Source organism: Schistocerca serialis, chromosome 6, assembly GCF_023864345.2.
Source record: "Schistocerca serialis cubense isolate TAMUIC-IGC-003099 chromosome 6, iqSchSeri2.2, whole genome shotgun sequence".
NCBI lineage: Eukaryota > Metazoa > Arthropoda > Insecta > Orthoptera > Acrididae > Schistocerca > Schistocerca serialis.
Window position 1 is genome coordinate 346,161,908 of NC_064643.1, and position 24,161 is coordinate 346,186,068.

Sequence of the window (24,161 nt, forward strand, 5' to 3'; positions counted from 1 at the left end):
ATCATAATTATTTATTTGGTGGAAAATACCTCTCACCTTTATTCAAGTTGCTATACACACTTTCAAAATAATGTCTCTTGGATGCAATACAATTCCAGCATTCAGTCCAAAGTTCATAACACTACCTGAAGCCCCTTTTTGATAGTCTGTTGAATACATGAGAAATTTTATTCTTTAGCTCTTGATCACTATGAACCGGAAGCTCTTTTGTCACTCAGGAAATGGGTGGAAGTCACACAGCATTAGGTCTGGTGAATAATGTGGATGTGGTGTCACCTCAATGCCTAACTAATTGATTTTTTCTTGAATCTTGATGGCATGAAGAACCGGTGCATATCATGATGAAGGATCCATCCCATTTGAGCAAGATGCGGTGTTTTTGCTGCAGTTTTCCTTCTTGATAGCTCCTTCAATACATCACATTAGTAATTTGCAGTAACAGTATGTTGGTCATGGGCCACGTGAACCCACACAATGCCTTGCATGTCAAAGAAGACAATGTGCACAGCTTTTACTGCACTTATCTGAACTTTGGCCTTTTTGGGTCTTGGACTTTGTTTCCATTGGGTACTGTCCTGTTTTCTCTTTGGGTCATAATGATGAAACCAGGATTCATCGTGTATAATAACTTTGTCCAAAAAATCTGGTTCACACTGAAGCCTTCGCTTCCATTGTTGACACGCCATTGCAAGGTGAGCCTTCTGTTCATCACTAATCACATGAGGCACCCTCTTTTTTGCAAATTTTCTGTATTCTAGAACATTTTGTACAATGTCATCAAATGATCTGTAGGATATATTTACAATCTATGCAATTTTGATAACAGTTAACTAAAGTGTTCCCACAACATGAGATCAGCTGTGTTGACATAGTTTCAGTCTTCAAAGTTGAGGCCCTCCCAGGCCATGGAGTATCTACAAGGTCAATTTCACTCTCCTGAAATCATTTACGCCACTCAAAAACTTTTATTTTCCCCATGGCTTGCTCTTTGTACACTTGCTGCAACATTTCCAGTGTTCATGATAGTTTTTTCAAGAAGAATGCAAAATGTAATTGACACATGCTACTGCAACTTGAGGTCCATGAGCATTATTCAGCAAACATGAGAGCCTGCTACACTTTATGGGTCATTTGGATACTGCAACCGAGAACTCACAGGGTAGGAACTGGCACACCTATTTAGCCTTCATCCCACTACCGTCCCAGGCTCAACATACCTAAGCCTACCCATTTTTTCTTTTATTATTCAATTATTCATCCTTTTTTCTCTTGCGCCCCCCCCCCCCCCCTTTCACCCAATTGCTGACTGTGCTGACTGATTTCTGTCTGTGACTTCAGATTCCTCTGATGTCACTTCCTTTACCTTTACTTCACACCCTTTTTATACAACAAGTTCCTTTGCATGTGAATTCTAAAATACCTTACTACACCTTTTCCTACTTCTCCAAACATTCCCCTTTATTTACATGTAGAAGAAATGACAATAAGTTCAGGCTTTAATTTTCCACCAAAGGTGTGGTCATTAGAGCACAAGCACAGATTAGGCCAGGAAATAAACCACGGCTTTTTTCCCCAAAGGAGCCCCTTGGCAGTTGTCTTAAGCAATTTAAAGAACCACCAAAAACTCAAATCTGGATGGTTTGATTGTGATGATCTGCTATCCTCTCAGTTGTGTCTTATCTCTGCACTACCTCATCTAGTGCAAAGGAAGGAAATTATATTTCCTGTGGTTGAGTCTTGTGCTTTCTTTGAGTGCATTTATACTGACTGTACAGTGAGCTGTGTCCCTGAAGATAATAACCAGTCCATCTGTCTCTTTCTTAATTCTACAAAGCAAATTTTATTAGATGGATGAGCTGAGGGTACATTCTAACATCTAGGGTTTAAAATTATCACTGTGAGGAAAGGACAGAGACATTCAAGTGATGTGAATGGTGAGACACATTGAAGTTTCTGATGTCACCTTCATAATGTCTTCAGTAACACAGTAATTATCTTGTTGTTGAGGTAAGTAGTTTTTCTGTAGTCATTCATTCAGACTCATTACTCAGTATTCAACACATTAATATAAAATGTGGAAGAAACTTGCTCATCATTTGATACACCATATAAGTGTCCTCTCAGATCTCCCTTCTCTTGATTATTTATACTCTATCCCAGTGCTGCAACCTGACTGAAGTTGCTTTAGGCTGCAGTACTGGGAAAGCATGAAAAGTCTCTGAGTGTGGTTGTGTAGATGGAGGGGGGGAGGGGTATTTACCATCTCTGTTTCTATTGTCTATTGCTCTCAAGTTTCTTTTTGGGTGAGTTCATCCACATGACACAAAGTATCACGTCCATCACCTCCTGCAAAAGTGTCAGAAGAGTGACTACCTTATCTCTACATAGGTAGTGCCAGAGGGTCGCCCTCCTCCAACCAATGCCAGAGTAGGTGGGAGAATGGTCAGAGGGTTGAGGAGGGATGTGTTTGAGTTCAGGCACAATAAGTCAGGATCCATGTCACTGGATGTCTCATGGCTGGGAGTACCCTCAGCTTATTCTGTCCAGTAATGGATCTCAAGTAGAACACAGTTGGTGTTAACTTACTGTAGCTCTGCTTTGGACCATTTCTATGGCTTCATTTACATACATACTTGACAGGCCACTGTACAGCGCGTGGTGGAGGGTGCTCTGTACCACTAATAATCATTCCCTTTCTTTTTAAACTTGCATGTAGAGCAATGGAGACATGGCTGTACACATACCTCTGGATGAGCCACAGTTTCTTCTATCGTACCCTCATGGTCCTTAAGCAAAATTTATGATGGTAGCAGTCGACTTGTTCTGTAGTTAGGTTTGAATGCCAGTTCTCTAAATTTTCTCAATAGTGTTCCTTGAAAAGAACATCGCTTTCCTTTCGGGGACTCCCATTTGAGTTCCTAAATCATCTTTATAATACTTGCATGTTGTTCAAACCTACCAGTACCAAGTCTAGCATCCCACCTCTGAATTGTTTCAATGTCTCCTTCAATCCAACCTGGTGCAGATCCCAAAAACTTGAGCAGTATTCAACAATAACTCACACTAACCCTAAATCTCCCAACAAACCAAAGTCAACCATTCACAGTCCCTACACAACCCTCACATGCTCATTCCACTCAGTTTCGGATACATACGTGGGGCACGCACCCCTCTCTTGTGGGTCTGCCCACATTGGCACCCATGGCACCTCCACCAGTCAGCCCACATGCTATTCATTTATTTATTTCTTTCTTCAGTCAACTCAACTGAATTGAGTTATCGAGTAATTGACTTTCCTATGTAGCAAGTACATCTGCGTCATCGTATTTTATACGTTTTTGTCTGGCACATAGATAGCTAACACATACCTATGAGAAAAGTCATGGCCATTCTTGTGATCGTGACATGTTATTCTGTCACACATTTGTTTGAGAAAAGTTGTAAATATTCTACTGTTTTCTTGTACAGAGAACTTTTGATATGTAGTATTATAAATATGGACTATTCGCTGAATAGGAAGCTAGTTGACATTGAGAAGAAGAAATATTAAGACTGAAGAATGAATAAGTAAAAGGTCCTAGTTGTAGCAAGTGCAAGTGTGAAGATTAGTCAAGAATGAGAGTGATCAGTTGGTTCTGTTCTTGTTATGCAAGCATTGTGTGTTTGTCCTAGATGTGCCTATCCTACTTTGCACATGCTGTACAAGATATTTGTTTGTCTACCTTCATCTGTTGGTACAGTAGAAAGAAGTTTTTTAACATTGCAGCATACAAAGACATGGCTGCAACATGTGATATGATGAATTTTATGATGGAAGAATAATGCCATGGTCATGAGAGTAAGCATTTGTGGTGTGTCTGTGGTGTGTTTGAATGTGTATGGTATTACTGGAAAAAAGGGCTAGTACTCAAAAGCTATTATTAATACTGTTTTCTGTTAAGTGTTAAGTGCTCCATGTATCGACTCATCTAGAATTCATCATTTAAGGAAGAGAACCACAATTGTACCTTTTTTATATCACAAGATGGCATTTTCTTGTATATTTGTATGTTGTTGTTGTTGTGGTCTTCAGTCCTGAGACTGGTTTGATGCAGCTCTCCATGCTACTCTATCCTGTGCAAGCTTCTTCATCTCCCAGTACCTACTGCAGCCTACATCCTTCTGAATCTGCTTAGTGTATTCATCTCTTGAACTCCCTCTATGACTTTTACCCTCCACTCTGCCCTCCAATACTAAATTGGCGATCCCTCAACGTCTCAGAACATGTGCTACCAACCGATCCCTTCTTCTAGTCAATTTGTGCCACAAACTCCTCTTCTCCCCAATTCTATTCAATACCTCCTCATTAGTTATGTGATCTACCCATCTAATCTTCAGCATTCCTCTGTAGCACCACATTTCGAAAGCTTCTATTCTCTTCTTGTCCAAACTATTTATTGTCCATGTTTCACTTCCATACGTGGCTACACTCCATACAAATACTTTCAGAAACGACTTCCTGACACTTAAAGCTATACTCGATGTTAACAAATTTCTCTTCTTCAGAAACGCTTTCCATGCCATTGCCAGTCTACATTTTATATCCTCTCTACTTCGACCATCATCAGTTATTTTGCTCCCCAAATAGCAAAACTCCTTTACTTCTTTAAGTGTCTCTTTCCTAATCTAATTCCCTCAGCATCACCCGACTTCGACTACATTCCATTATCCTCGTTTTGCTTTTGTTGATGTTCATCTTATATCCTCGCTTCAAGACACTGTCCATTCCGTTCAACTGCTCTTCCAAGTCCTTTGCTGTCTCTGACAGAATTACAATGTCATCGGCGAACCTCAAAGGTTTTATTTCTTCTCCATGGATTTTAATACCTACTCCGAATTTTTCTTTTGTTTCCTTTACTGCTTGCTCAATAAACAGATTGAATAACATCGGGGAGAGGCTACAACCCTGTCTCACTCCCTTCCCAACCACTGCTTCCCTTTGATGTCCCTCGACTCTTATAACTGCTATCTGCTTTCTGTAAAAATTGTAAATAGCCTTTCGCTCCCTTTATTTTACCCCTGCCACCTTCAGAATTTGAAAGAGAGTATTCCAGTCAAAATTGTCAAAAGCTTTCTCCAATTTGTATATTTGTATATTTGTACAACCAGTTTAAATAAAACTTCCTTAAACTTTTCAAGTGACTTGACTATTTTTTATTGCAGTAAAATAAAGGTAACTCAAGATCTTTAGCACGCCCTCCTTGGGGATTTTCGGTATCTGCCACTGATTCCACTTCATACAATTCTGCAACATTATGCCCTGCGTCAAGCAGGACACTACTAATGTTGTATCCATATCTCCAAACAATACAGGTTTGTTTTTCCTGGTCATCCACATTAACTTACATTTTACTACATTTTCAGCTAGTTTCCACTAAATGTTGTCTAAGTCATCTTGTATCCTCCTACAGTCACTGAACTTTGACACCTTCCCATACATCACAGCATCATCAGCAAACAGCAGATTTCTTCACCCCTGTCTGACAGTCACTTACATATGTAGAAAATTATAATGGTCCTATCACACTTCCCTGGGGAATTCCCGATGATACCCTTGTCTCTGCTGAACATTCACCATCGAGGACAGTTATTGTGTACAGCTACTTGGTACTATTATTTAAGAAGTCTTTGAGCCACTCACATATCTGTGAATCTTTTCCATATGCTGATACTTTTATTAACAGTCTGCAGTGTGACACCATGTCAATTGCTTTTTGGACATTTAGAAATATGGATTCTGTCTGTTGCCCTTCATCCATATTTCACAGTATATCATGTGATAAAAGGGCAAGCTGAGCTTCGCATGAGCAATATTTTCCAAAATTGTGCTGATTTGTGGACATGAGTTTTCCAGCCTCTAGGAAATTTATTACATTCACACTCAGAATTCATTAAGGAATTCTGCATTTACTAGCCACAACACTGTAAAAATGCTTGCAAACAACAGACATTGAGACAAACTATGAGGTGAACCCTGACATACCATGCCTGAACTTAAGCACATTCCTTCATCCTACTCCTACCTACCCTGGAGCACTGAATCTGTTGAGCCACCCCCTGCAGAGCCTATGATAATTGAGATGTTATTCTGACAATTTGCTGGAAGATGATGGTGTAGCCACTCATTGAAAAACCATGCCATTTGAATAACTATCTAGCTAGAAAAACAATAATTGTACGTCACTTCAGTCCACCAGGAAAGACAAGAAGTTTATATCCTGTCTATGTGATTTTCAGCTGTTCTGCTCCTCAACTATCTGGTAATAATTGCACTCATTAGGATAACAATTACTCTGACCTTAAATAAACATACACTGGAGTAGAGCCATATGCACAGGGATGGGATTTACCCATTTCTCAATGAAGGCTCCAATGTTTCCCTTCTATGTGGAAGTTGCAACATTATCTGAAAGAGGCAAATAATAGAACTGAGTCTCTTCATTCAGTAGTAAATGTGGGATACAGATATCTGTTTATCAATTACTAATATTTCTCTAATTGAATAAGATTTGCACTCTTTCCCTGTATGTGTACAATTTCTATGTATATTACATATTTTTGGTTGTAGTCTAAGCACTGTTCAGCAAAGGGTGAATCTGGTTTTTTTAATGTACAGCTTATAAGGTGTTCTCTCAGCCTAGACTAGATTGACCACCCAGTCTACTGCCATATAGCAGGACTGACACTACTGGCAGTTGATCTTGTAAACCCCCTTTTAATGATGGTAGATGGTTTATCCTTTGGACTAACTAATGTCTGTGGGACATAGAAAAACATAGAAAAGCCCCATGCCTTCAAGATTTTGCTTATTCTACTAGAAATTTTACCTATAAAAGGCAAACTGCAGCATTTCCGTTTTGGTTTACCTATGTTGTTCACTGGTGCAGTAGAGATCTGGCTTGGTTCTTCAGTTTTTTTTGTCGATTATGTTATCAATAATGTTAGATTTAAATTAATTGTTTATAGCTGTTGTTTTTATTGTATTAAGTTCTTGCTCATAGTTTTCTTCAGGCGTGGGCATAGAAAGGAGGCAGTGAATCATGTGCGAAATGCTGCATGTTTGTAAGCTGTTGGGTATGGAAAAGGGGGTTTTAGATCAATTTTAAGATAATGGCTACTATTTTGAATATGTTAATTAGAATCCCCTAACTGAATACTGACCTTTATGTTAGTATGCCACTGGGTCATATTTTCCAAGAATTTCTGAGTTGTCTGGTGTAAACATCTGACGTACAAATAATATCATCAATATATCTGCCAGTTCTTAACTCCTAAGAAATTCAGCCTCCCACCATGTCGATGAACATTTCTGATAATCCAATGCCAGACCAACTGCTTGCAAGGGGCTCGCCTTTATATCTGTGTTTTACTCCCATCGTTACACAGCAGAAGTCATTCTCATATTTACATCCCACTTTTCATATACGTACAAAATCTCTCCCAGCAAATCTCCATTTCCCTTACCAGAAGCAGACTTAAACCTCAGAGCAGCAGAACATTAGCATTATCTATTCTTCTTCTGATAGCCCCTCCTAACAATTCACACCTAGAGACTAATCTGGGAAATCAGCTAAACTTCTGATTTTTTTTTTTCCCAATGAGAGGGGCTATCATGACCATAAAAATCACAAAGAACATGCGTATTTTGTGTACGCATTCAAGTCTCCAGTTTTATGGTTCCCGCCAACTTCTCTAACCACAGAATTTGACTCGTATGTCTTCTCCAACTCTTTTATAAGAGGCCATTGGCAGAATGAGGGCGACTTTTCACCTCAAAGCATTCTTTCACAAGAGATTGTGATTTAAACTCGACACAGGGACTGTGATTGAAACTGCTCTTGTTTGATTTATAGACACAAACTCTTGCTACTTAACTAATACGAGTTATAAAGTGGGAAATGCTAAGGGATAATGACCACTTCTGGAAATACTTTTTGAGTCTCTTATGTCCAAAAAATATTACAATAAAGGACATTCCAGGATGGAAACAACAAACAAAAATGAGAAAAGACAACCACTCATGTGTGTGTGTTTGTGTAATCTAAGCTGTATATATTTTGTATTAGTGCTTGCAGTTAAATATGTTATGTATTAAACCTTTGTACATAAAAATGATATGTACTAGACCTCTGCAACAACATGACATTTGCAAAAGCCATTATTTGATAAATACATGCAGAGAGAAATATAAATAAAGTAAAAAGGAGAGTAGTCATCTTTCTTAATAAGGAATAATTAAATTAAATGTGATCCTTTGATGTCAGAACTGATTTCACTACTTTCTTAAACAAAACATCATAGCCATAAATGTTACCATCGTTCAGCAGCTATTTTTTTAACATTCACTTTGGTGATCATGCAGTTGAATCTAATGTCACTTAGTGATGAATGAGATGTCTGCCTGAGAAAATCTGATTCATTTCTATTTGAGTGTATATTTTTAACACTAAACTTTCTATTACTTGTACGTAAAGTTCTCAGATGAATGGACAGATCATAGTGGATGTGAATAATATTTCAACAGCAGATCAAGTTGTCATTATCAGGCACATTGATGCTCACGTTGATCTGTGGGCATCCCCTATTATTTTCTTGTGCCACAACAGCGAACCTGGAATTATGTTGTCAGTTTGCATCCTGGTGGTATACTTAACTGCCTGTCAATCTTTCCTCTTCCAGTACTTCCATGTTCATCCTGTCATTCAATAAATGTGTTTTGATTATAGAAACCCTTCATTAATCTCAGCTGTCTTTCAAGCACGTGAAGAGTGACACTACAATTAGGCTCACCATATGTCTGGTATTAGGCTAGACAGTTTTGATTTTATAGTACTGTCCATGATAATGTTCAGGATTGCAAAAATGTCCAGGGCTTGAGAATTTTGTGATTGGCAAAGATATTTCTTTATGTTAAAATTAATTTCAGTAAATTGTTAAGACTTATAATTAATTTCCAAAAAAAATGTCTTGGGCTGAATCTAAAACAATTGGAAACAGATCCTGGTTTGGACCCAAAAAATATGATAAGCCTAACTGCATACCTTGTCAAAATCACTGAAAGTCATTGAATTATCATTAATAAATTTCATTTCAGTGGATTCTACTATGACTGAGTCCCAGCAATTTGAAGTCTCATTCAGAATCTTCATTCGTTCTACATCCAATTAGTGCCCAAATTCCAGGCAGTGCCAACTTGAGAGTTATCTCAAATGGTTACTGGTATGTAGTTCAGATTTCTTCTCAAGATCTGAACATTTATGATGTACATGGCATTTGACAGAGCACTAAAACGTGAGGTCACATCATAAAACAGTGTAGTACATACACAATTAGCGTAATCAATGTTTTACTGTATACAACTTTATTCTGTACAGTCTGCAAAACATATTTTTAATGAGAGACACGTTGTTTTATTTCTATAAAAGTATTGATACCTTAGTGTCAAAATGTGGATTGGTACTTGGTATAAGAATGGTCACCCAATCAGTCTGAGAGCTCATGTTTCTAATTTGGCTACAAACATAACAAACAAAAAAATTGGGAACCCTACTGACAAGACATGTTCTACCCACTATCCTTCCCACCCCTCCTACAGTGATATTCCACCATCCACCGAATACGCGTCCATCCTTACACAACCCCTGCTCCCAATCCCTTACCTCATTGTTCATACCCCTGTAATAGACCTAGATGCAAGACCTGTCCCATACATCCTCCTACCACCACCTACTCCAGTCTGGTCACTAACATCAACTACCCCATCAAAAGCAAGGCTACCTGTGAAACCAGTCATGTGATTTACAAGCTAAGCTGCAACCACTGTGCTGCATTCTATACAGGCTTGACAACCAACAAGCTGTCTGTCCACATGAATGGCCACTGACAAACTGTGGCCAAAAAACAAGTGGTCCACCCTGTTGCTGAACACGCTGCCAAACATGATATCCCTCAACTCAATGACTGCTTCACAGCCTGTGTCATATGGATCCTTCCCACCAACACCAGCTTTTCTGAATTGCGCAGGTGGGAACTTTCCCTGCAGTACATCCTATGTCCCCGTAACCCTCCTGGTGTCAACCTTCGTTAGTCATTGTCCTCACACATCTAGCCCCCTCCCTGTTTTCTTTTTATTTCTCTCCTTTCCGCTACCTCCCCCCCCCCCCCCCCCACACACACACACACACACACATTTTCTCCTGAACTCCGTCTAAACTGCAGCACTTCACTGTCTGCCACCCCCACCAGACTATCCCACCCCATCCCCACCCCAGCCTCCTCCTTACCTCCACCCAGTAGCCATTCTCATCATGTACTGGTGCTGCTGCTCACAGTGTGGTTTCAGTTATCTGAGACTGCAGATGAGTGTGCAAGTTGCGTTTGTGTGAGTGTGTGTGCATGTGTGTATGTGTGTCTCTTGCTGACAAAGGCTTTAATGGCTGAAAGCTATAATTGTGTGAATATTTTTGGTGTGCCTATTGTGACTCAGCATCTCTGCTATGTGGTGGGTAGCAGCTTTCCTTCTGTAATATTGTGACAAGACATTTATGTTTTAAGAAATTTTAAAATAACTAAGGAAGGGTTTTATTCCATACTTTGCAATGGAAGAAGGAACTGAAAGAAACCAGATTCTTAAGTCATTTGTTGAGGTGCAGGAAGCTTTCAACAACGTAAATGAAGTAAGATTGTCTTAGTAGAATATGGCAAATATCTTACACCATCTACCAAAAAGGAAAAGACTCAGAAAAAACATGCTTATTACAAATATAGTGCATGATAGGACCGCTTTTTATCACTCCTGTTACTTAAACTGCATGTTCAAGAGCCAACACAATGAGTACCGGAACATGAATGAAAATGAAAACATAATAAAATCTATTTTAAGGGCTGTGGATTAGAAAATCATTGTAACTTATTTGGAAGAATAAATCTATAGGATTTAGAAGTTACTGTACTTCCAATAGAATTTGATTTTAAAGCAGTCAATTCAAATATAATATAGAGCATAGCAAAAATGAGAATAATAACATGTCCAACAGTTAGCATGTGTGAGAAGCCATAAAGAGGTGGCTGGGGAGAGAATCCATGCAAGACTAGGGTTCTCACTACACACGAACAATTCGGCAAATGTCCATATGTCTTCTGCTATAGTGTTGCATCCTCTGACTTAGCAGATGAGTGGTAGTAGGCATGTCGCCATGCAGTTTCCGCATGTGAAAGGGAAACATCAGGTTGTAGGTCAAATGGCTCTGCCTGGCATTGATCGGTGGAATGGGGTTTATGGCCACAATGACATCAGTGGAGCTGGGGTCAGTGTGCAAGGCCTGCTGCATGGTGGTGCTACCACGGAGTTGGAAAAATTGTTTGCTGTGGCCCTGGATGTGTTATGCAGTGAATTAGGTGGGGGGACAGTGCCCCACAGCACTGCCAACTGGGGTGGGGGTCAGTGGAGCCCTGCAGCCAGTGGGTGGCCACACTGTGGTGTGACCATGGGTGGGACAGGGTCCCCAGTCAGGTCGTGCATGGATGGCAGCACACTGTGTGACTGGCGCCCGTAGTGTAGCATGCATCAGTGTGCACTGCCACAATTGGTAGCTGCCATTGTCACACCTTGCTCTAGGCATTAGCCTCATACTGCTGTGTGGTTGTCTGCCAGTGTAGAGTTTGTGGTGCCAGTGGGTGCAACTGGCGCTGCAGATAAGGTGACGAATCCACCAGTATCGAATGTGTGGAAGTGGCACTTCATTGTTTGGTGACAGCTCATCCAGCTGGGGAGGCTAGCCACATGCACCAACTTGAGCAGGTCGATGGTGATTGTGGTCATGGCACAGTGGACGTTCAGAGAGAAGGTCTTTTTCCTGCATTTGATGATGAAGTGAGGGTCTGATTGCTAAAGAAGCAGTGCCTTACAGGCATCTATGCAGAGCATGATATGACAATATTTCTCCTGCTCATGGTGGATGATTGAGCAAACTCTCCACGGTACTGTGGAGGCATATGGAATAAGTGGGGCATACAGTTGTGCAGCTGTTGCATGAAGGCAGGAATGCAGGTGGTGGCATACAGGGACTGCAGCTCCATGTAATCACCAGGCATAGTGTGTGGCTGTCCGTAGACAATCTCAGCAGCAGATGCCCCCAAGCTGGCCTTGTGGTCCACTCACAAACCTAAGGGATTCATTGGCAGGGCAGCTGAACACATGACAGCTCAGCAGGTGAAGGCAGCTTTTAAACTCTTGTGAAATTGCTCCACCATACTGTTGGTAGTAGGGTGGTAACTCATAGTAAAATGAAGTAAACTGCTGTTAGTCTTGATGAACATTTTGAAAAGGCAGGACATAAATTGTCACTCATATTCTAAAGTGATATGTCAGGAGCAACCACAACGTGAAACCCATGTGTCAATGACAGCATTTGCAATGACTTCTGCTGAGATGTCCAGGACTGACTTGGCCTCCAGCCAGCAAGTGAATCTGTCAATCTTAGTGAGTATGAATCAGTAGCCATTTGACAATGGAAGGGGGCCCGCAAGGTCCAATGTGTATGTGCAAGAAACAATGTTTCACTGGAAGGAAGCCAGCAGACAGAGTATACACATGAAAGCCTACCTTGATGCACTGGCACAGACCCAGTTATGAATCCCACTGAATTCTGCAGCTTAAGAAGAACGGTCGCACAAGAGCCGCAGACTACAGGATGTAAAAGGCTATGGAGGTAGTCAAAACCTGGTTTGCAGAGGCAGTACCAGATATGGAGGTTGGTGCTAATAAATCTGAATGAGGTCAGTGTTCAGGTCATTTTGCAACTTGAGTAAGTCAGGGTTGGACTGAGTGGAGGCCAGGACCTGTAGTCTCTAGGAGAGGTAGGAGTGGCTGAGACAGTCGGTGACAATATATTCAATGCCTGCTAAGTGCCAGATGTCTGTCATGAATTGCGCCATGTACTCTCACTCACAGAACCATCTGAGGGATATCTGGGTGCCTTTCTTCTGATAAAACCCTTGTAAGAGGATGATGGTCAGTGAAGGCAAAGAAGCAGTACTTGGTGGCACACCTAGAATAACTGTCTGGGTAAGGAGCTGCAGGTGCCCAGATACATTGAAAGAGGTAGGTCCACTGGTTCTCAATGGTAATGCAATGCCCAGATACATTGAAAGAGGTAGGTCCACTGGTTCTCAATGGTAATGCAACCAGAGTGCTGTGCTCATGCCATGTAGTCACACAAGGCTGACTTATCCATATGTCATCTTCTGGATGCTCATACACCTATCAGGGAGCACTGTCTGACTGGCCATGAAGTTCTACTGTCACACGATTGCAAGCTGCACAAATCACTCAGCAATGGCAACCTATGTGTCATTGCTCAGCATCCACAAGGGAAGTGTCATTATGGGGTCAAAGCTCCTGGCTGCATTTTCTGCTCATAAAAACCTGTCTATGACAAAGAGGTGGCTGGGGATAGAAACCATGGTGCACTATGGTACTCACTACATGAAAACAGTTTGGCATGTGTCTGCACATCCTCTGCTACAGCACTGCATCATCTGCTCAAGCAGAAGAGTGGTGGGTGCGAACACTGGGGAACATGTCATCACATGTTGTACTGAAATGAAAAAAGGCATCTGAAAATTTGTAAATATTAAGTTACTGTTTGTTAGGAATATGCAGGCCAAGAAAAAGAAGAAAAATAAAAAAAAGTAAAAATAAAGTGAAAACAAATTAATATGATTATTTATAGTCCTGTTAGGCCAATAAAGCCACTGCTGTGGACATTTATATTTTATGAGGCAAATGTTGTTACAGAGAATGAGTTATTTCCTGGTGTAGCTGTGTGTGATTGTGTTTTTCATTATTATTTTACACAGAGATATTTAAAGTATATTGACTATGTAGTATAAGAATCAGTCATGAATGTGGGTGGAAATCATTTTGGTCAGATGATGAAGGGAGTATTTTCGATCTCAGTGCAGATAAACATAAGAGCATTTTTGCTAAAAAAAAAGTGTTGTATCACAGTGGTTAAGGCACTGGACTCATACTGGAGAAGAGTGGGGTCCAAATACCATCCAAGCCATCCAAATTCAGGTTATCTCTGGTTTCTATAATTAAGATGAGACTTGTAATGCCTGCTTTTAAAATTGCACATCTGATTTTCTTTGTCAAACTTAATTCCAGCTTGGTGTGTCTCTAATGATGTAAAACTCAAATCACACACCAGAAGTGTTTTTCTGGACCTGTGGGGTGTCGCATTGTCCTGCTGGAATTGTCCAAGTCTGTCGGAATGCACAATGGACATGAATGGATGCAGCTGATCAAACAGGATGCTTACACACATGTCACCTGTCAGAGTCATATCTAGACATATCAGGGGTCTTATATCACTACAACTGCACATGCCCCACACCATTACAGAGCCTCCACCAGCTTGAACAGTCCCCTGCTGATTTGCAGGGTCCATGGATTCATGAGGTTGTCTCCATACCTGTACATGCCCATCAGCTGGATATAATTTAAAACGAGACTCGTCTGACCTGACATGTTTCCAGTTATCGACAGTCCCTTATCAGTGCTGACGAGTCCAGGCAAGGCATAAAGCTTTGTGTTGTGCAGTCATCAAGGGTACACGAGTGGACCTTCAGCTCCAAAAGCCCATATTGATGATGTTTTGTCGAATTTTTCACACACTGACACTTGTTGATGGCCCAGCATTGATACATACAGCAATTTGCAGAAGGGTTGCATTTCTGCCACCCTGAACAATTCTCTTCAGTCATCATTGATCCCATTCATGCAGGATCTTTTCTGGCCCCAGCAATTTCAGAAATTTGAAGTTTTACCTGGTTCCTGATATTCACGGCACACTTGTGAAACGGTCGAATGAGGAAATTCCCACTTCATCGCTACCTCGGAGATGCTATCACTTGTGTGCCAACTATAACACCACATCCAAACTCACTTAAATCTTGATAATCTGCCATTGTAGCAGCAGTAACCAATCTAACAACTGCAGTGGTTGACATAGACCTGGATTGAATGACAGCAACAATTTCTCTCCCATTTGAAACCAACTGACACTGACCGGATGTGACACTTTGCCTCTGTTCCCTGTCATTTAGGATCTTTTTACAACCACTTTTCTTGGGTATGTTACATGGCTCCAAGACACAATTTTGACACACCAACAAACTGGGAAACTTCGTTCACAAAAGAGTCATAGGTATGTCCAAACGTGGTAACTACTTTCCACCATTCTGTCATGTTTCTAAGTTGGTCTGTATTACTGCGATGATTCCATAGAAACAACTGGCACATGTACACCACTTCATCAGAGGTCGAGGGCCACACAACTACCTAGTAAATTCTACACCATGAACAGCACTCCAAAGTGACCAGTGTAGTCTTTCAAGGAGGTTGGAGAGTTGCATCAAACCAGTCTTTGGATTGAATGCCACAACTAACATTTTGTCTGGTGAACTTATTGCAGTGTAGTGATCTAGGCAGTTGACACATCAGCTGTTAACACTGAAATCTGACTCAATGGATGATATGTTTACTACTTAAATTCTTTACCTTGTGTTGCTAAGCTCAGAACTCTGTGGCACACCTTGTAAGCTATAAACTGAAAGTGCAGTAAATGTGTGATGTTCACACCAATCTCAGCTCATTCAGTGTACAAAAATCCTACAGTGATGACCCTGTAAAGTGAGTGTGACATTAATTTTGAGTGTTGAGCAGTGTCACACCAATGATTACAAAAAAGCCTGCAGCAACCAACATCTGCAAGGATGTGCAACTGTTTCCGTGCATGAAAAACATATAGCAGACTGAAGGTAATTCAACAAACAATCAACAGGAGCACCTCTGGTATTTCATGCAGGAATGCAATGTAGGACTCTCAGCCACATAAAATTGCTGCCATTCTGGCCGACAAGACCAGAATTATGCTTCATGCAAGCCAAAAGCATTTTTGAACAGGACAGCATCACAAATGATATGGAAAAAATTTCATTCCATGGTAACTCACTTAAAAAAAAACTCAAATTGTGCAAACTGAAAAGATATTGCAAAATCAGTGCCACATAGCATTCAAAGATAATCTAATTTGACAATTCACATTCATGCCTGAGCTACATCTTCAAAAGTTACTTAGTGAGGAACAATTAAGGGACATGCCCTCCAAACAATTTTGGGAGGACCTAGAAACACTGGGGGATCTGATTTGCTGCATGAGAATTCTGTTTGCATTTTGCGGCTTAAGCTGCTACTGCCTGTTTTTGAACAGTTCTTGCAGCAAACACAGAGATGTCTTTAAAGCATTATTGCAAATAAAACTGAAGCTGTTGCAAACAGCCTGCAAAACTGTGTTGTCATCTCAGAAGCACATAAAAACATGACAGACGGTCCCAGAACATGCATGACGGAAGTGTGGCAGCTCAAAGGACCGAGACCATGGCATATCCACTAGTCACAAGATAACATGCTGAGTGCTCACCAGGCAGTGCTGAAACACTTGCATGAAACAGTGACAAGAGCAAGACACAAGTGGAGCAACAATTTTTTCCATACAAAACAAGACGGCAGTAGCTGGTGGCAGTATCATCAGAAATTTGGATGGAAGGCATGCAAATGTGTAACAGCTTGCTGGCACCCAAATGTTGTAGATGTCCACTAAAGAGTGCCAGTGGCTATCACATACACTAGGTACTGCTCACCCCTGAAGATGAAGAAAAAAAAATACCACATCATTACCCTGTTTGGCCTTTTCAAGTACTGATACATTCTTTACTGTTTAAAGAATACAGCGCAAACATGGCAACAGTTCATTAATCAAGTTATAATAAGTTCAACGACCAAATCATGAAGGGATTGCCAACAGAAAAAAATAAGAAGTCATCTTGGTAAGAATTTTAACAAGTAGAGCATGGAAACCTAGATGGAGATGTACAATGCTTGAGAATTTCGCCAGACCAACAAGAGGTCGAGAGCATTAAGAAACCGCTGATTTCAGGCTGGCTGATTGCGAACTGCAGGTAAAAATGCGATGCGGTCACATTCCATCTGTAAGCAACGAGCCTCAACACAATATAAAAAGGTCACCAGTTGATGAGCAGGGCAGAGTTCAACAGTTCGAGAGTCCCAGCCAGCAGAGAAGCCTCAGGTATCTGTCCATCAGCCGACAGCAGAAGATTATATGAGTAAGAGAATCTATTCAATTAAGCTAGTACACTAAGAAGGACTTGCATTCTTGCCTGTATGTACGTCTGGACTGTGGGTAGTTAATCTACCTTGGCTTACTTGTACCTGTGACTGTTCGACACTTACAGTGTGACGTGTAACAGATCCTGAGGATTAGTTCTGAACAAAAGTACACAGGCTCCTTTTCATGATTTCGAGACAGAGTGATAGGCCAGGCAGACTATTTGTTCTAGTAATTTGAGTATGTAGCAAGTCTCATCATTTTTCTCCACTCATTGAAATTATGACCCAGTGTCTATGCTCTTCGACAAGTTCATATAAAATCGGGAAGAAGCAATGAAATCAGACCAAGGTACCAATCCAGAAGATCGTTTCTTCATTCCTATCTCCCTAGCCTAATGTCCGAGTCTTTCTGTACTGTGTCTAACCATAGAGACCTGACAAATCTCATCTAGACACTGTCGCTGACTTATTCCCTTGCACGAAGCCACTCGCAAGGGGAAGAGTTGGTAGACCTGAAAAATCCCACATCACTTGATTTTCGACTGAGGAATTCGCGTAAGTACGAGGGTAAGTCAATTATTATCTGCAAAGTAGATATAAAATTTTATTGTAATCAAATAGGAAATTCACAAGACCATTATTTTTCGACATAGTCTCCTTGCATTTCAACGCACTTGGTCCCTCGTTGTACAAGCTTCCCAATGCCCTCATAAAAGAGGTTCTCGGTTGAGCTGTGAGCCAGTAATGCACCTCTTCTTTGACTGCTTTGTCCGAGGCCAATCGACGGCAGCTTCGCGCGACCACTACGGTCGCAGGTTCGAATCTTGCCTCGGGCATGGATGTGTGTGCTGTCCTTAGGTTAGTTAGGTTTAAGTAGTTCTAAGTTCTAGGGGACTCATGACCCCAGATGTTAAGTCCCATAGTGCTCAGAGCCATTTGAACCATTTGACAGCCCCTTAATGCCTGTTTGAGGGGACCAAACAAGTGACAGCAGGATGATCCAGTACTTCAAATTTGAGTTTCTGGAGCGTTTCAGCATTGTGGGCAGCAGTATGTGGACGGGCATTCTCGTGCAACAACACAACACCTTTTGACAGCAACCCTCAGCGTTTGCTTCGAATTGCAGGCTTTAGCCTGGCAGTAAGCATCTCACTGTAACGTACATTGTTTACTGTTGTGCTCCTTTCCCCATAATGTTCCAGTACTGGACCTCATTCATCCCAAAACACCGTAAGCATCAGTTTTCCTGCGGACGGTTGGGTTTTGAACTTTTTCTTGCACAGCGAATTTGGATGTTTCCATTCCACGCTCTGCCGTTTACTCTCCTGCTCGTAATGATGGATCCCTGTTTCGTCGCCAGTAATGATCCTGTCTGAGAAGTTGTCCCCTTTGTTACCATAGCAATCCAAATTTTTTTTTCAGATGTGCAACTGTGTGATTTGTTTTGGGACCCATCTTGCACAAACTTTGTTAAACACAAGTCTGTTGTGGGTGATTTCGGAAGCAGAACTGTGGCTAATTTGCAGAGGACGTGCCACTTCGTCAATAGTTAATCGTCTGTCTAAGAGAATCATTTCACGTGAGTGCTCAATGGTTTCTTCATTTGTGGCGGTAAACAATCGTCCAGCTACTTCATCATGCGTAACACTTGTGCGACCATTTTGGAATTTTGAATCCATTCGTAGACACTCCGTTGTGGCGAAACACTGTTCCCGTACTGTAACGAAATTCTTCGATGACTTTCGCCCCTGATACGCCTTCCGACCACAAGAAACGGATCACTGAACGTTGCTCTTCTTTGGTGCAAATAGACAGCAGAGCAGCCATGATTAACAGCACGGCAACGATAACGAAACTAACTTAGCAGCATGAAAATTGCAAAGATATGACAACAAATAAACAATGCATGCGTCATCGATGTAAAACGGCAGTACTACCAAAACAAACAAAAATATAACTAAATAGCGGATAATAATTGACTTACCCTCGTATGTTACGATGTCCGGTGGATTACGACAGAGGCTTGGACTTCATGTTCCGTTGTACGGGTGATGCCCCAGTGTTCTCTGAAACACACCTCAGACAGTCCTTTCAACGAATAAGGCAGTATAGAATAGTCATAAACAGAGACAAATGCTCCCAGAATGGATTTTCATTATGCAGCGGATTGTTCAAATGTATGCGAAAGCTTATTGGACGTAACTGCTAAGGTCATCAGTCCCTAAGCTTACACACTACATAACCTAAATTATCCTAAGGACAAACACACACACCCATGCCCGAGGGAGGACTCGAACCTCCGCCGAGACTAGGCGCACAGTCCATGACTGCAGCGCCCAAGACCGCTCGGCTAATACCGCGCGGCGCAGCGGATTGTGCGCTGATATGAATCTTCCTGGCAGATTAAAACTCTGTGTCGGGCCGAGACTCGAACACGGCATCCAAGTTCGAGTCTTGGTCCGGCACACAGTTTTAATATGCCAGGAACTTTCGGGGACAGACGCTGTTTGGGCAGAAAGGACGTAGATTCCTTGGTTTCAAAATGTCGGCAGTAGGCATCTCGCTAATGCCACAGAGATTTTCAAGCATTCAAAACATGGCGCTTCCGCAAACTTACAAGGAACGAAGACATTTTTAGGAATGCTCGGCTACTACCGTCGGCACGTGCCCAAAGCTGCAGAACTACAAGCACCACTGGAAGACGAAAACCGAAATGGACACAGGAGCAGTTAAACGATGCGCTTCTTGCGCACGCACGACGCCCTATTAGCACTAATGGTAGTCACCAACCAGAAGACCATGGGGGCAGTTTTGCAGTAGGTCAGAAGAAATATAGCAGCCACTGGCATTTTTTCATATATGGTCATTCACGCACAACAAAAGTGGAGGAGAATAGATACGGAACTGTATGTGATTTACTTGGTGATACAACTCTTCAGAGGCCAGTGGATGGAAAGCATTTCACAGTCTATACCGATCACGCACCATTACCAGTGTTTTTTTTTACAAAAGCCATGGACCATAGCTCACCTAGACAGTGTCAACAGACACACCACATGTTACTGTTCACCACCGACTTGAGGGACATCAGTGGCAAACAAATCGTAATAACAGACATGAACAAGTTCTGCAGCAATAGCATACAAGTGGTCCCACGTAAACCAGTTGCAAAGTGACAACAGGGAAACAGCATCCTGCAACAATTCCTTGTGCAGCAAACTGTACACTGAGTTTAACGCAAGTTTACGTGCCTGAGCTACAAGCAGAGCTATGGCGAGGCACAGACGACAGCATGCACCCGTCATATAAGCCACAGCTGTTTCGACATCAGGTATTTGAGGCCTTCCATAACATAGCGCATACTGGTGTCAAGGTAACAGTGAAGTTGGTCACGAACAAGGTGACTCGACAGACATCACGAAAGATTGCCGTCAATGGGCGTAATCCCGTGACAACTGTAAGTGGAACAAGGCTACAGGCACGTCTCGAAACAGCGAAGTACCGCTGGCACATCAACGGTGAGTTTTATGTATGTGCATGTGGACCTGGTGGGACTGCTATCTAGTTACAGCTAGAGCAATTACTTACTGACCGTTACAAGCAGATTCATATGCTGGCCAGAGAACATTCTCATCATGGACATATGGACGCGGCAGCAGAAACACAGACCAGAATCCTGATGACGAACTGGATCGCGAGATTTGGGGTATCATGACGAATAACAACTGATCTTGGGTGGCTGAAATCGTATCAGAACCACCAGCTACCATCCTGCGAGCAACGGAATGACAGAAAGGTTCCACAGGACCTTAAGAGGAGCTCTAAGGTACAGTGACTGCCAGTAGACCAAATCATTACCGCTTGTTTTATCAGGGCTAGGAACAGCGGTTAAAGATGACCTGCACTGCTCTGCAGCACAACTGATATAAGAGAAACGGTTGCGACTTCCTATAGAACTCGTACTCACTAAGCCACAACAACTTTAAACTTCAGAGACCATGATGGAGTTCAAACAGCAACTACAAAGAAGGATGGCGTTAGTACTTCCTACAGCACCGTAGAATCACGGAGATAAGCAAACAAAAATCCTATACTGGCGTGTGAGTTCGAAGAAATTTTTTGAACATGGCAGCACTACAGCAGGGGTTACAGAACAGCAGGTGTAATAGACACCCAACCAATTGCAATAAATAGAGATTTTCAAATGTTTCGACGGATTTAAACACGTCTTCCTCAGAATGGCAAACAAACTTCACATTAACAATCAGTCAGGAAAGCTATCTCCACATGACATGAATCAGAAATGCTCTGTATGTCCATATGTAAAAATTAAGGCTCCTAGAATCAAAGGCTTGTCACATCAGTAAAACCAATCTTTTAAAACAACTGACTATATTACACTGAAGCGCGAAAGAAACTGGTACAGGCATGCGTATTCAAATACAAAGGTATATAAACAGGCAGGATACGACGTTGCGGTTGGCAATGCCTATGTAAGGCAACAAGTGTCTGGCGGTGTTGTTAGATCGGTTATTGCTGCTACAATGGCAGGTTATCAAGATTTAAGTGAGTTTTAACGTGGTGTTATAGTCGGCACACGAGCGATGGGATACAGCATCTCCGTGATAGCGATGAAGAGCGGATTTTCACGTACGACCATTTGACGAGTGTAATGTGAATATCTTGAATCCGGTAAAACATCAAATCTCCGAAATCGCCGCGGCCGGAAAAAGCTCCTGCAAGAACGGGACCAACGACGACTCAAGAGAATCGTTCAACGTGACCGAAGTGCAACCCTTCCGCAAATTGCTGTAGATTTCAATGCTGGGCCATCAACATCTAGATACGACTCTGTCAGGTGACACATACGTAAGCATCCTGTCTGATCATCTGCATCCATTCATGTCCATTGCGCATTCCGACGGACTTGGACAATTCCAGCGGGATAATGCGACACCCCACACGTCCAGAATAGCTACAGAGTAACTCCAGGAACACTCTTTTTAGTATAAACACTTCTGCTGGCCACCAAACTCTACATCTACATCTACATCTACATCTACATTTATACTCCGCAAGCCACCCAACGGTGTGTGGCGGAGGGCACTTTACGTGCCACTGTCATTACCTCCCTTTCCTGTTCCAGTCGCGTATGGTTCGCGGGAAGAACAACTGTCTGAAAGCCTCCGTGCGCGCTCTAATCTCTCTAATTTTACATTCGTGACCTTCTCGGGAGGTATAAGTAGGGGGAAGCAATATATTCGATACCTCATCCAGAAACGCACCCTCTCGAAACCTGGCGAGCAATCTACACCGCGATGCAGAGCGCCTCTCTTGCAGTCTGCCACTTGAGTTTATTAAACATCTCCGTAACGCTATCACGGTTACCAAATAAGCCTGTGACGAAACGCGCCGCTCTTCTTTGGATCTTCTCTATCTCCTCCGTCAAACCGATCTGGTACGGATCCCACACTGATGAGCAATACTCAAGTATAGGTCGAACGAGTGTTTTGTAAGCCACCTCCTTTGTTGATGGATTACATTTTCTAAGCACTCTCCCAATGAATCTCAACCTGGTACCCGCCTTACCAACAATTAATTTTATATGATCATTCCACTTCAAATCGTTCCGCACACATACTCCCAGATATTTTACAGAAGTAACTGCTACCAGATATGAACATTATTGAGCATATCTGGGATGCCTTGCAACGTGCTTTTCAGAAGAGATCTTCACTCCCTCGTACTCTTACAGATTTACGGACAGCCCTGCAGGATTCATAGAATCATTTCCCTCCAGCACTACTTCAGACATTAGCCGAGTCCATGTTACGTCGTGTTACGGGACTTCTGCGTGCGCACGGGGGCTCCACACGATATTAATCAGGTGTACCTGTTTCTTTGGCTCTTCAATGTTGTAGCTACATATCGACGTCATGTAGCTACTAACATGGTCTGCTGTTTTAAGAGACACGTCGAAACTCTGGTAAAGGTTATTTGAAAACCGCCATTTATTGCAACTGGTTGTCTGTCTGTTATACCTGCTGTTCGAAGAGAAATAAATGTATTCAGCGTCACCTGCAGCCAGTCTGAGCATCACATGTTACGCTAAGCAACACACGAGGGCTCAAATAATATAACTGAAGTACGTCATCACACTGAATGTACCATGTGTAAGATTTTCCTCCGTCTGAAAGACAAAAAAACCTAGTTCCAATATTTAGCGTGACATTCTACTGCAAAAAAAATTGTTCTCTTTTATCTGTTCCGCTAAATATTAATTTTATCTGTTACGTCATTACACCCTGAAGGAACTCCTAAGAGCCACTTCTTTTTAGAGTTACTAATACAAATATTTGTTTTTGTTTTTTTTTTAAATCCTACTGTTACCCAAATATTTTTTTTTTCTAACTGTAATTCATAGCTTTGGCAGGAAAAGGTTAGTAATAGGGAACTGACAAAATTTGTGAGCAAATAATTCCTTAAATTTGTATTTCGTCTGATGAGCGTGTCAGAAAAAATATGATTTACCGGTATGCATATTGGCGCGAATGTTAAACAATTTACTTGCATTTGAAGAATCAGTATCATTTTATTCCAAATAAATCCTCAAGATAAAGAATATTCTTTTTAGAAACTGCGTAAAAGATACGAATAGGGCAGCACTTTTATCCCTAACGACGTTCCAGTTTAGTTTTTTATTTGTCGTTGTTATTGTGGTGACGAACTGCACAGCTGGCTGCAATGAACAATATCGTTTTTACTTGCTGTGCTATGCACAAAACTTTTGCGTGCTCTCTTTTGCACAAACTTCATTAATATTACTCGTGCTGTTGAAGTTCGCAACAGCATATTCGAGCGCAGTTATATTTGTTATTCGTCGACCCACGAATGGATGACAAGCTTACACGCTAGAAAAATGTTTTAT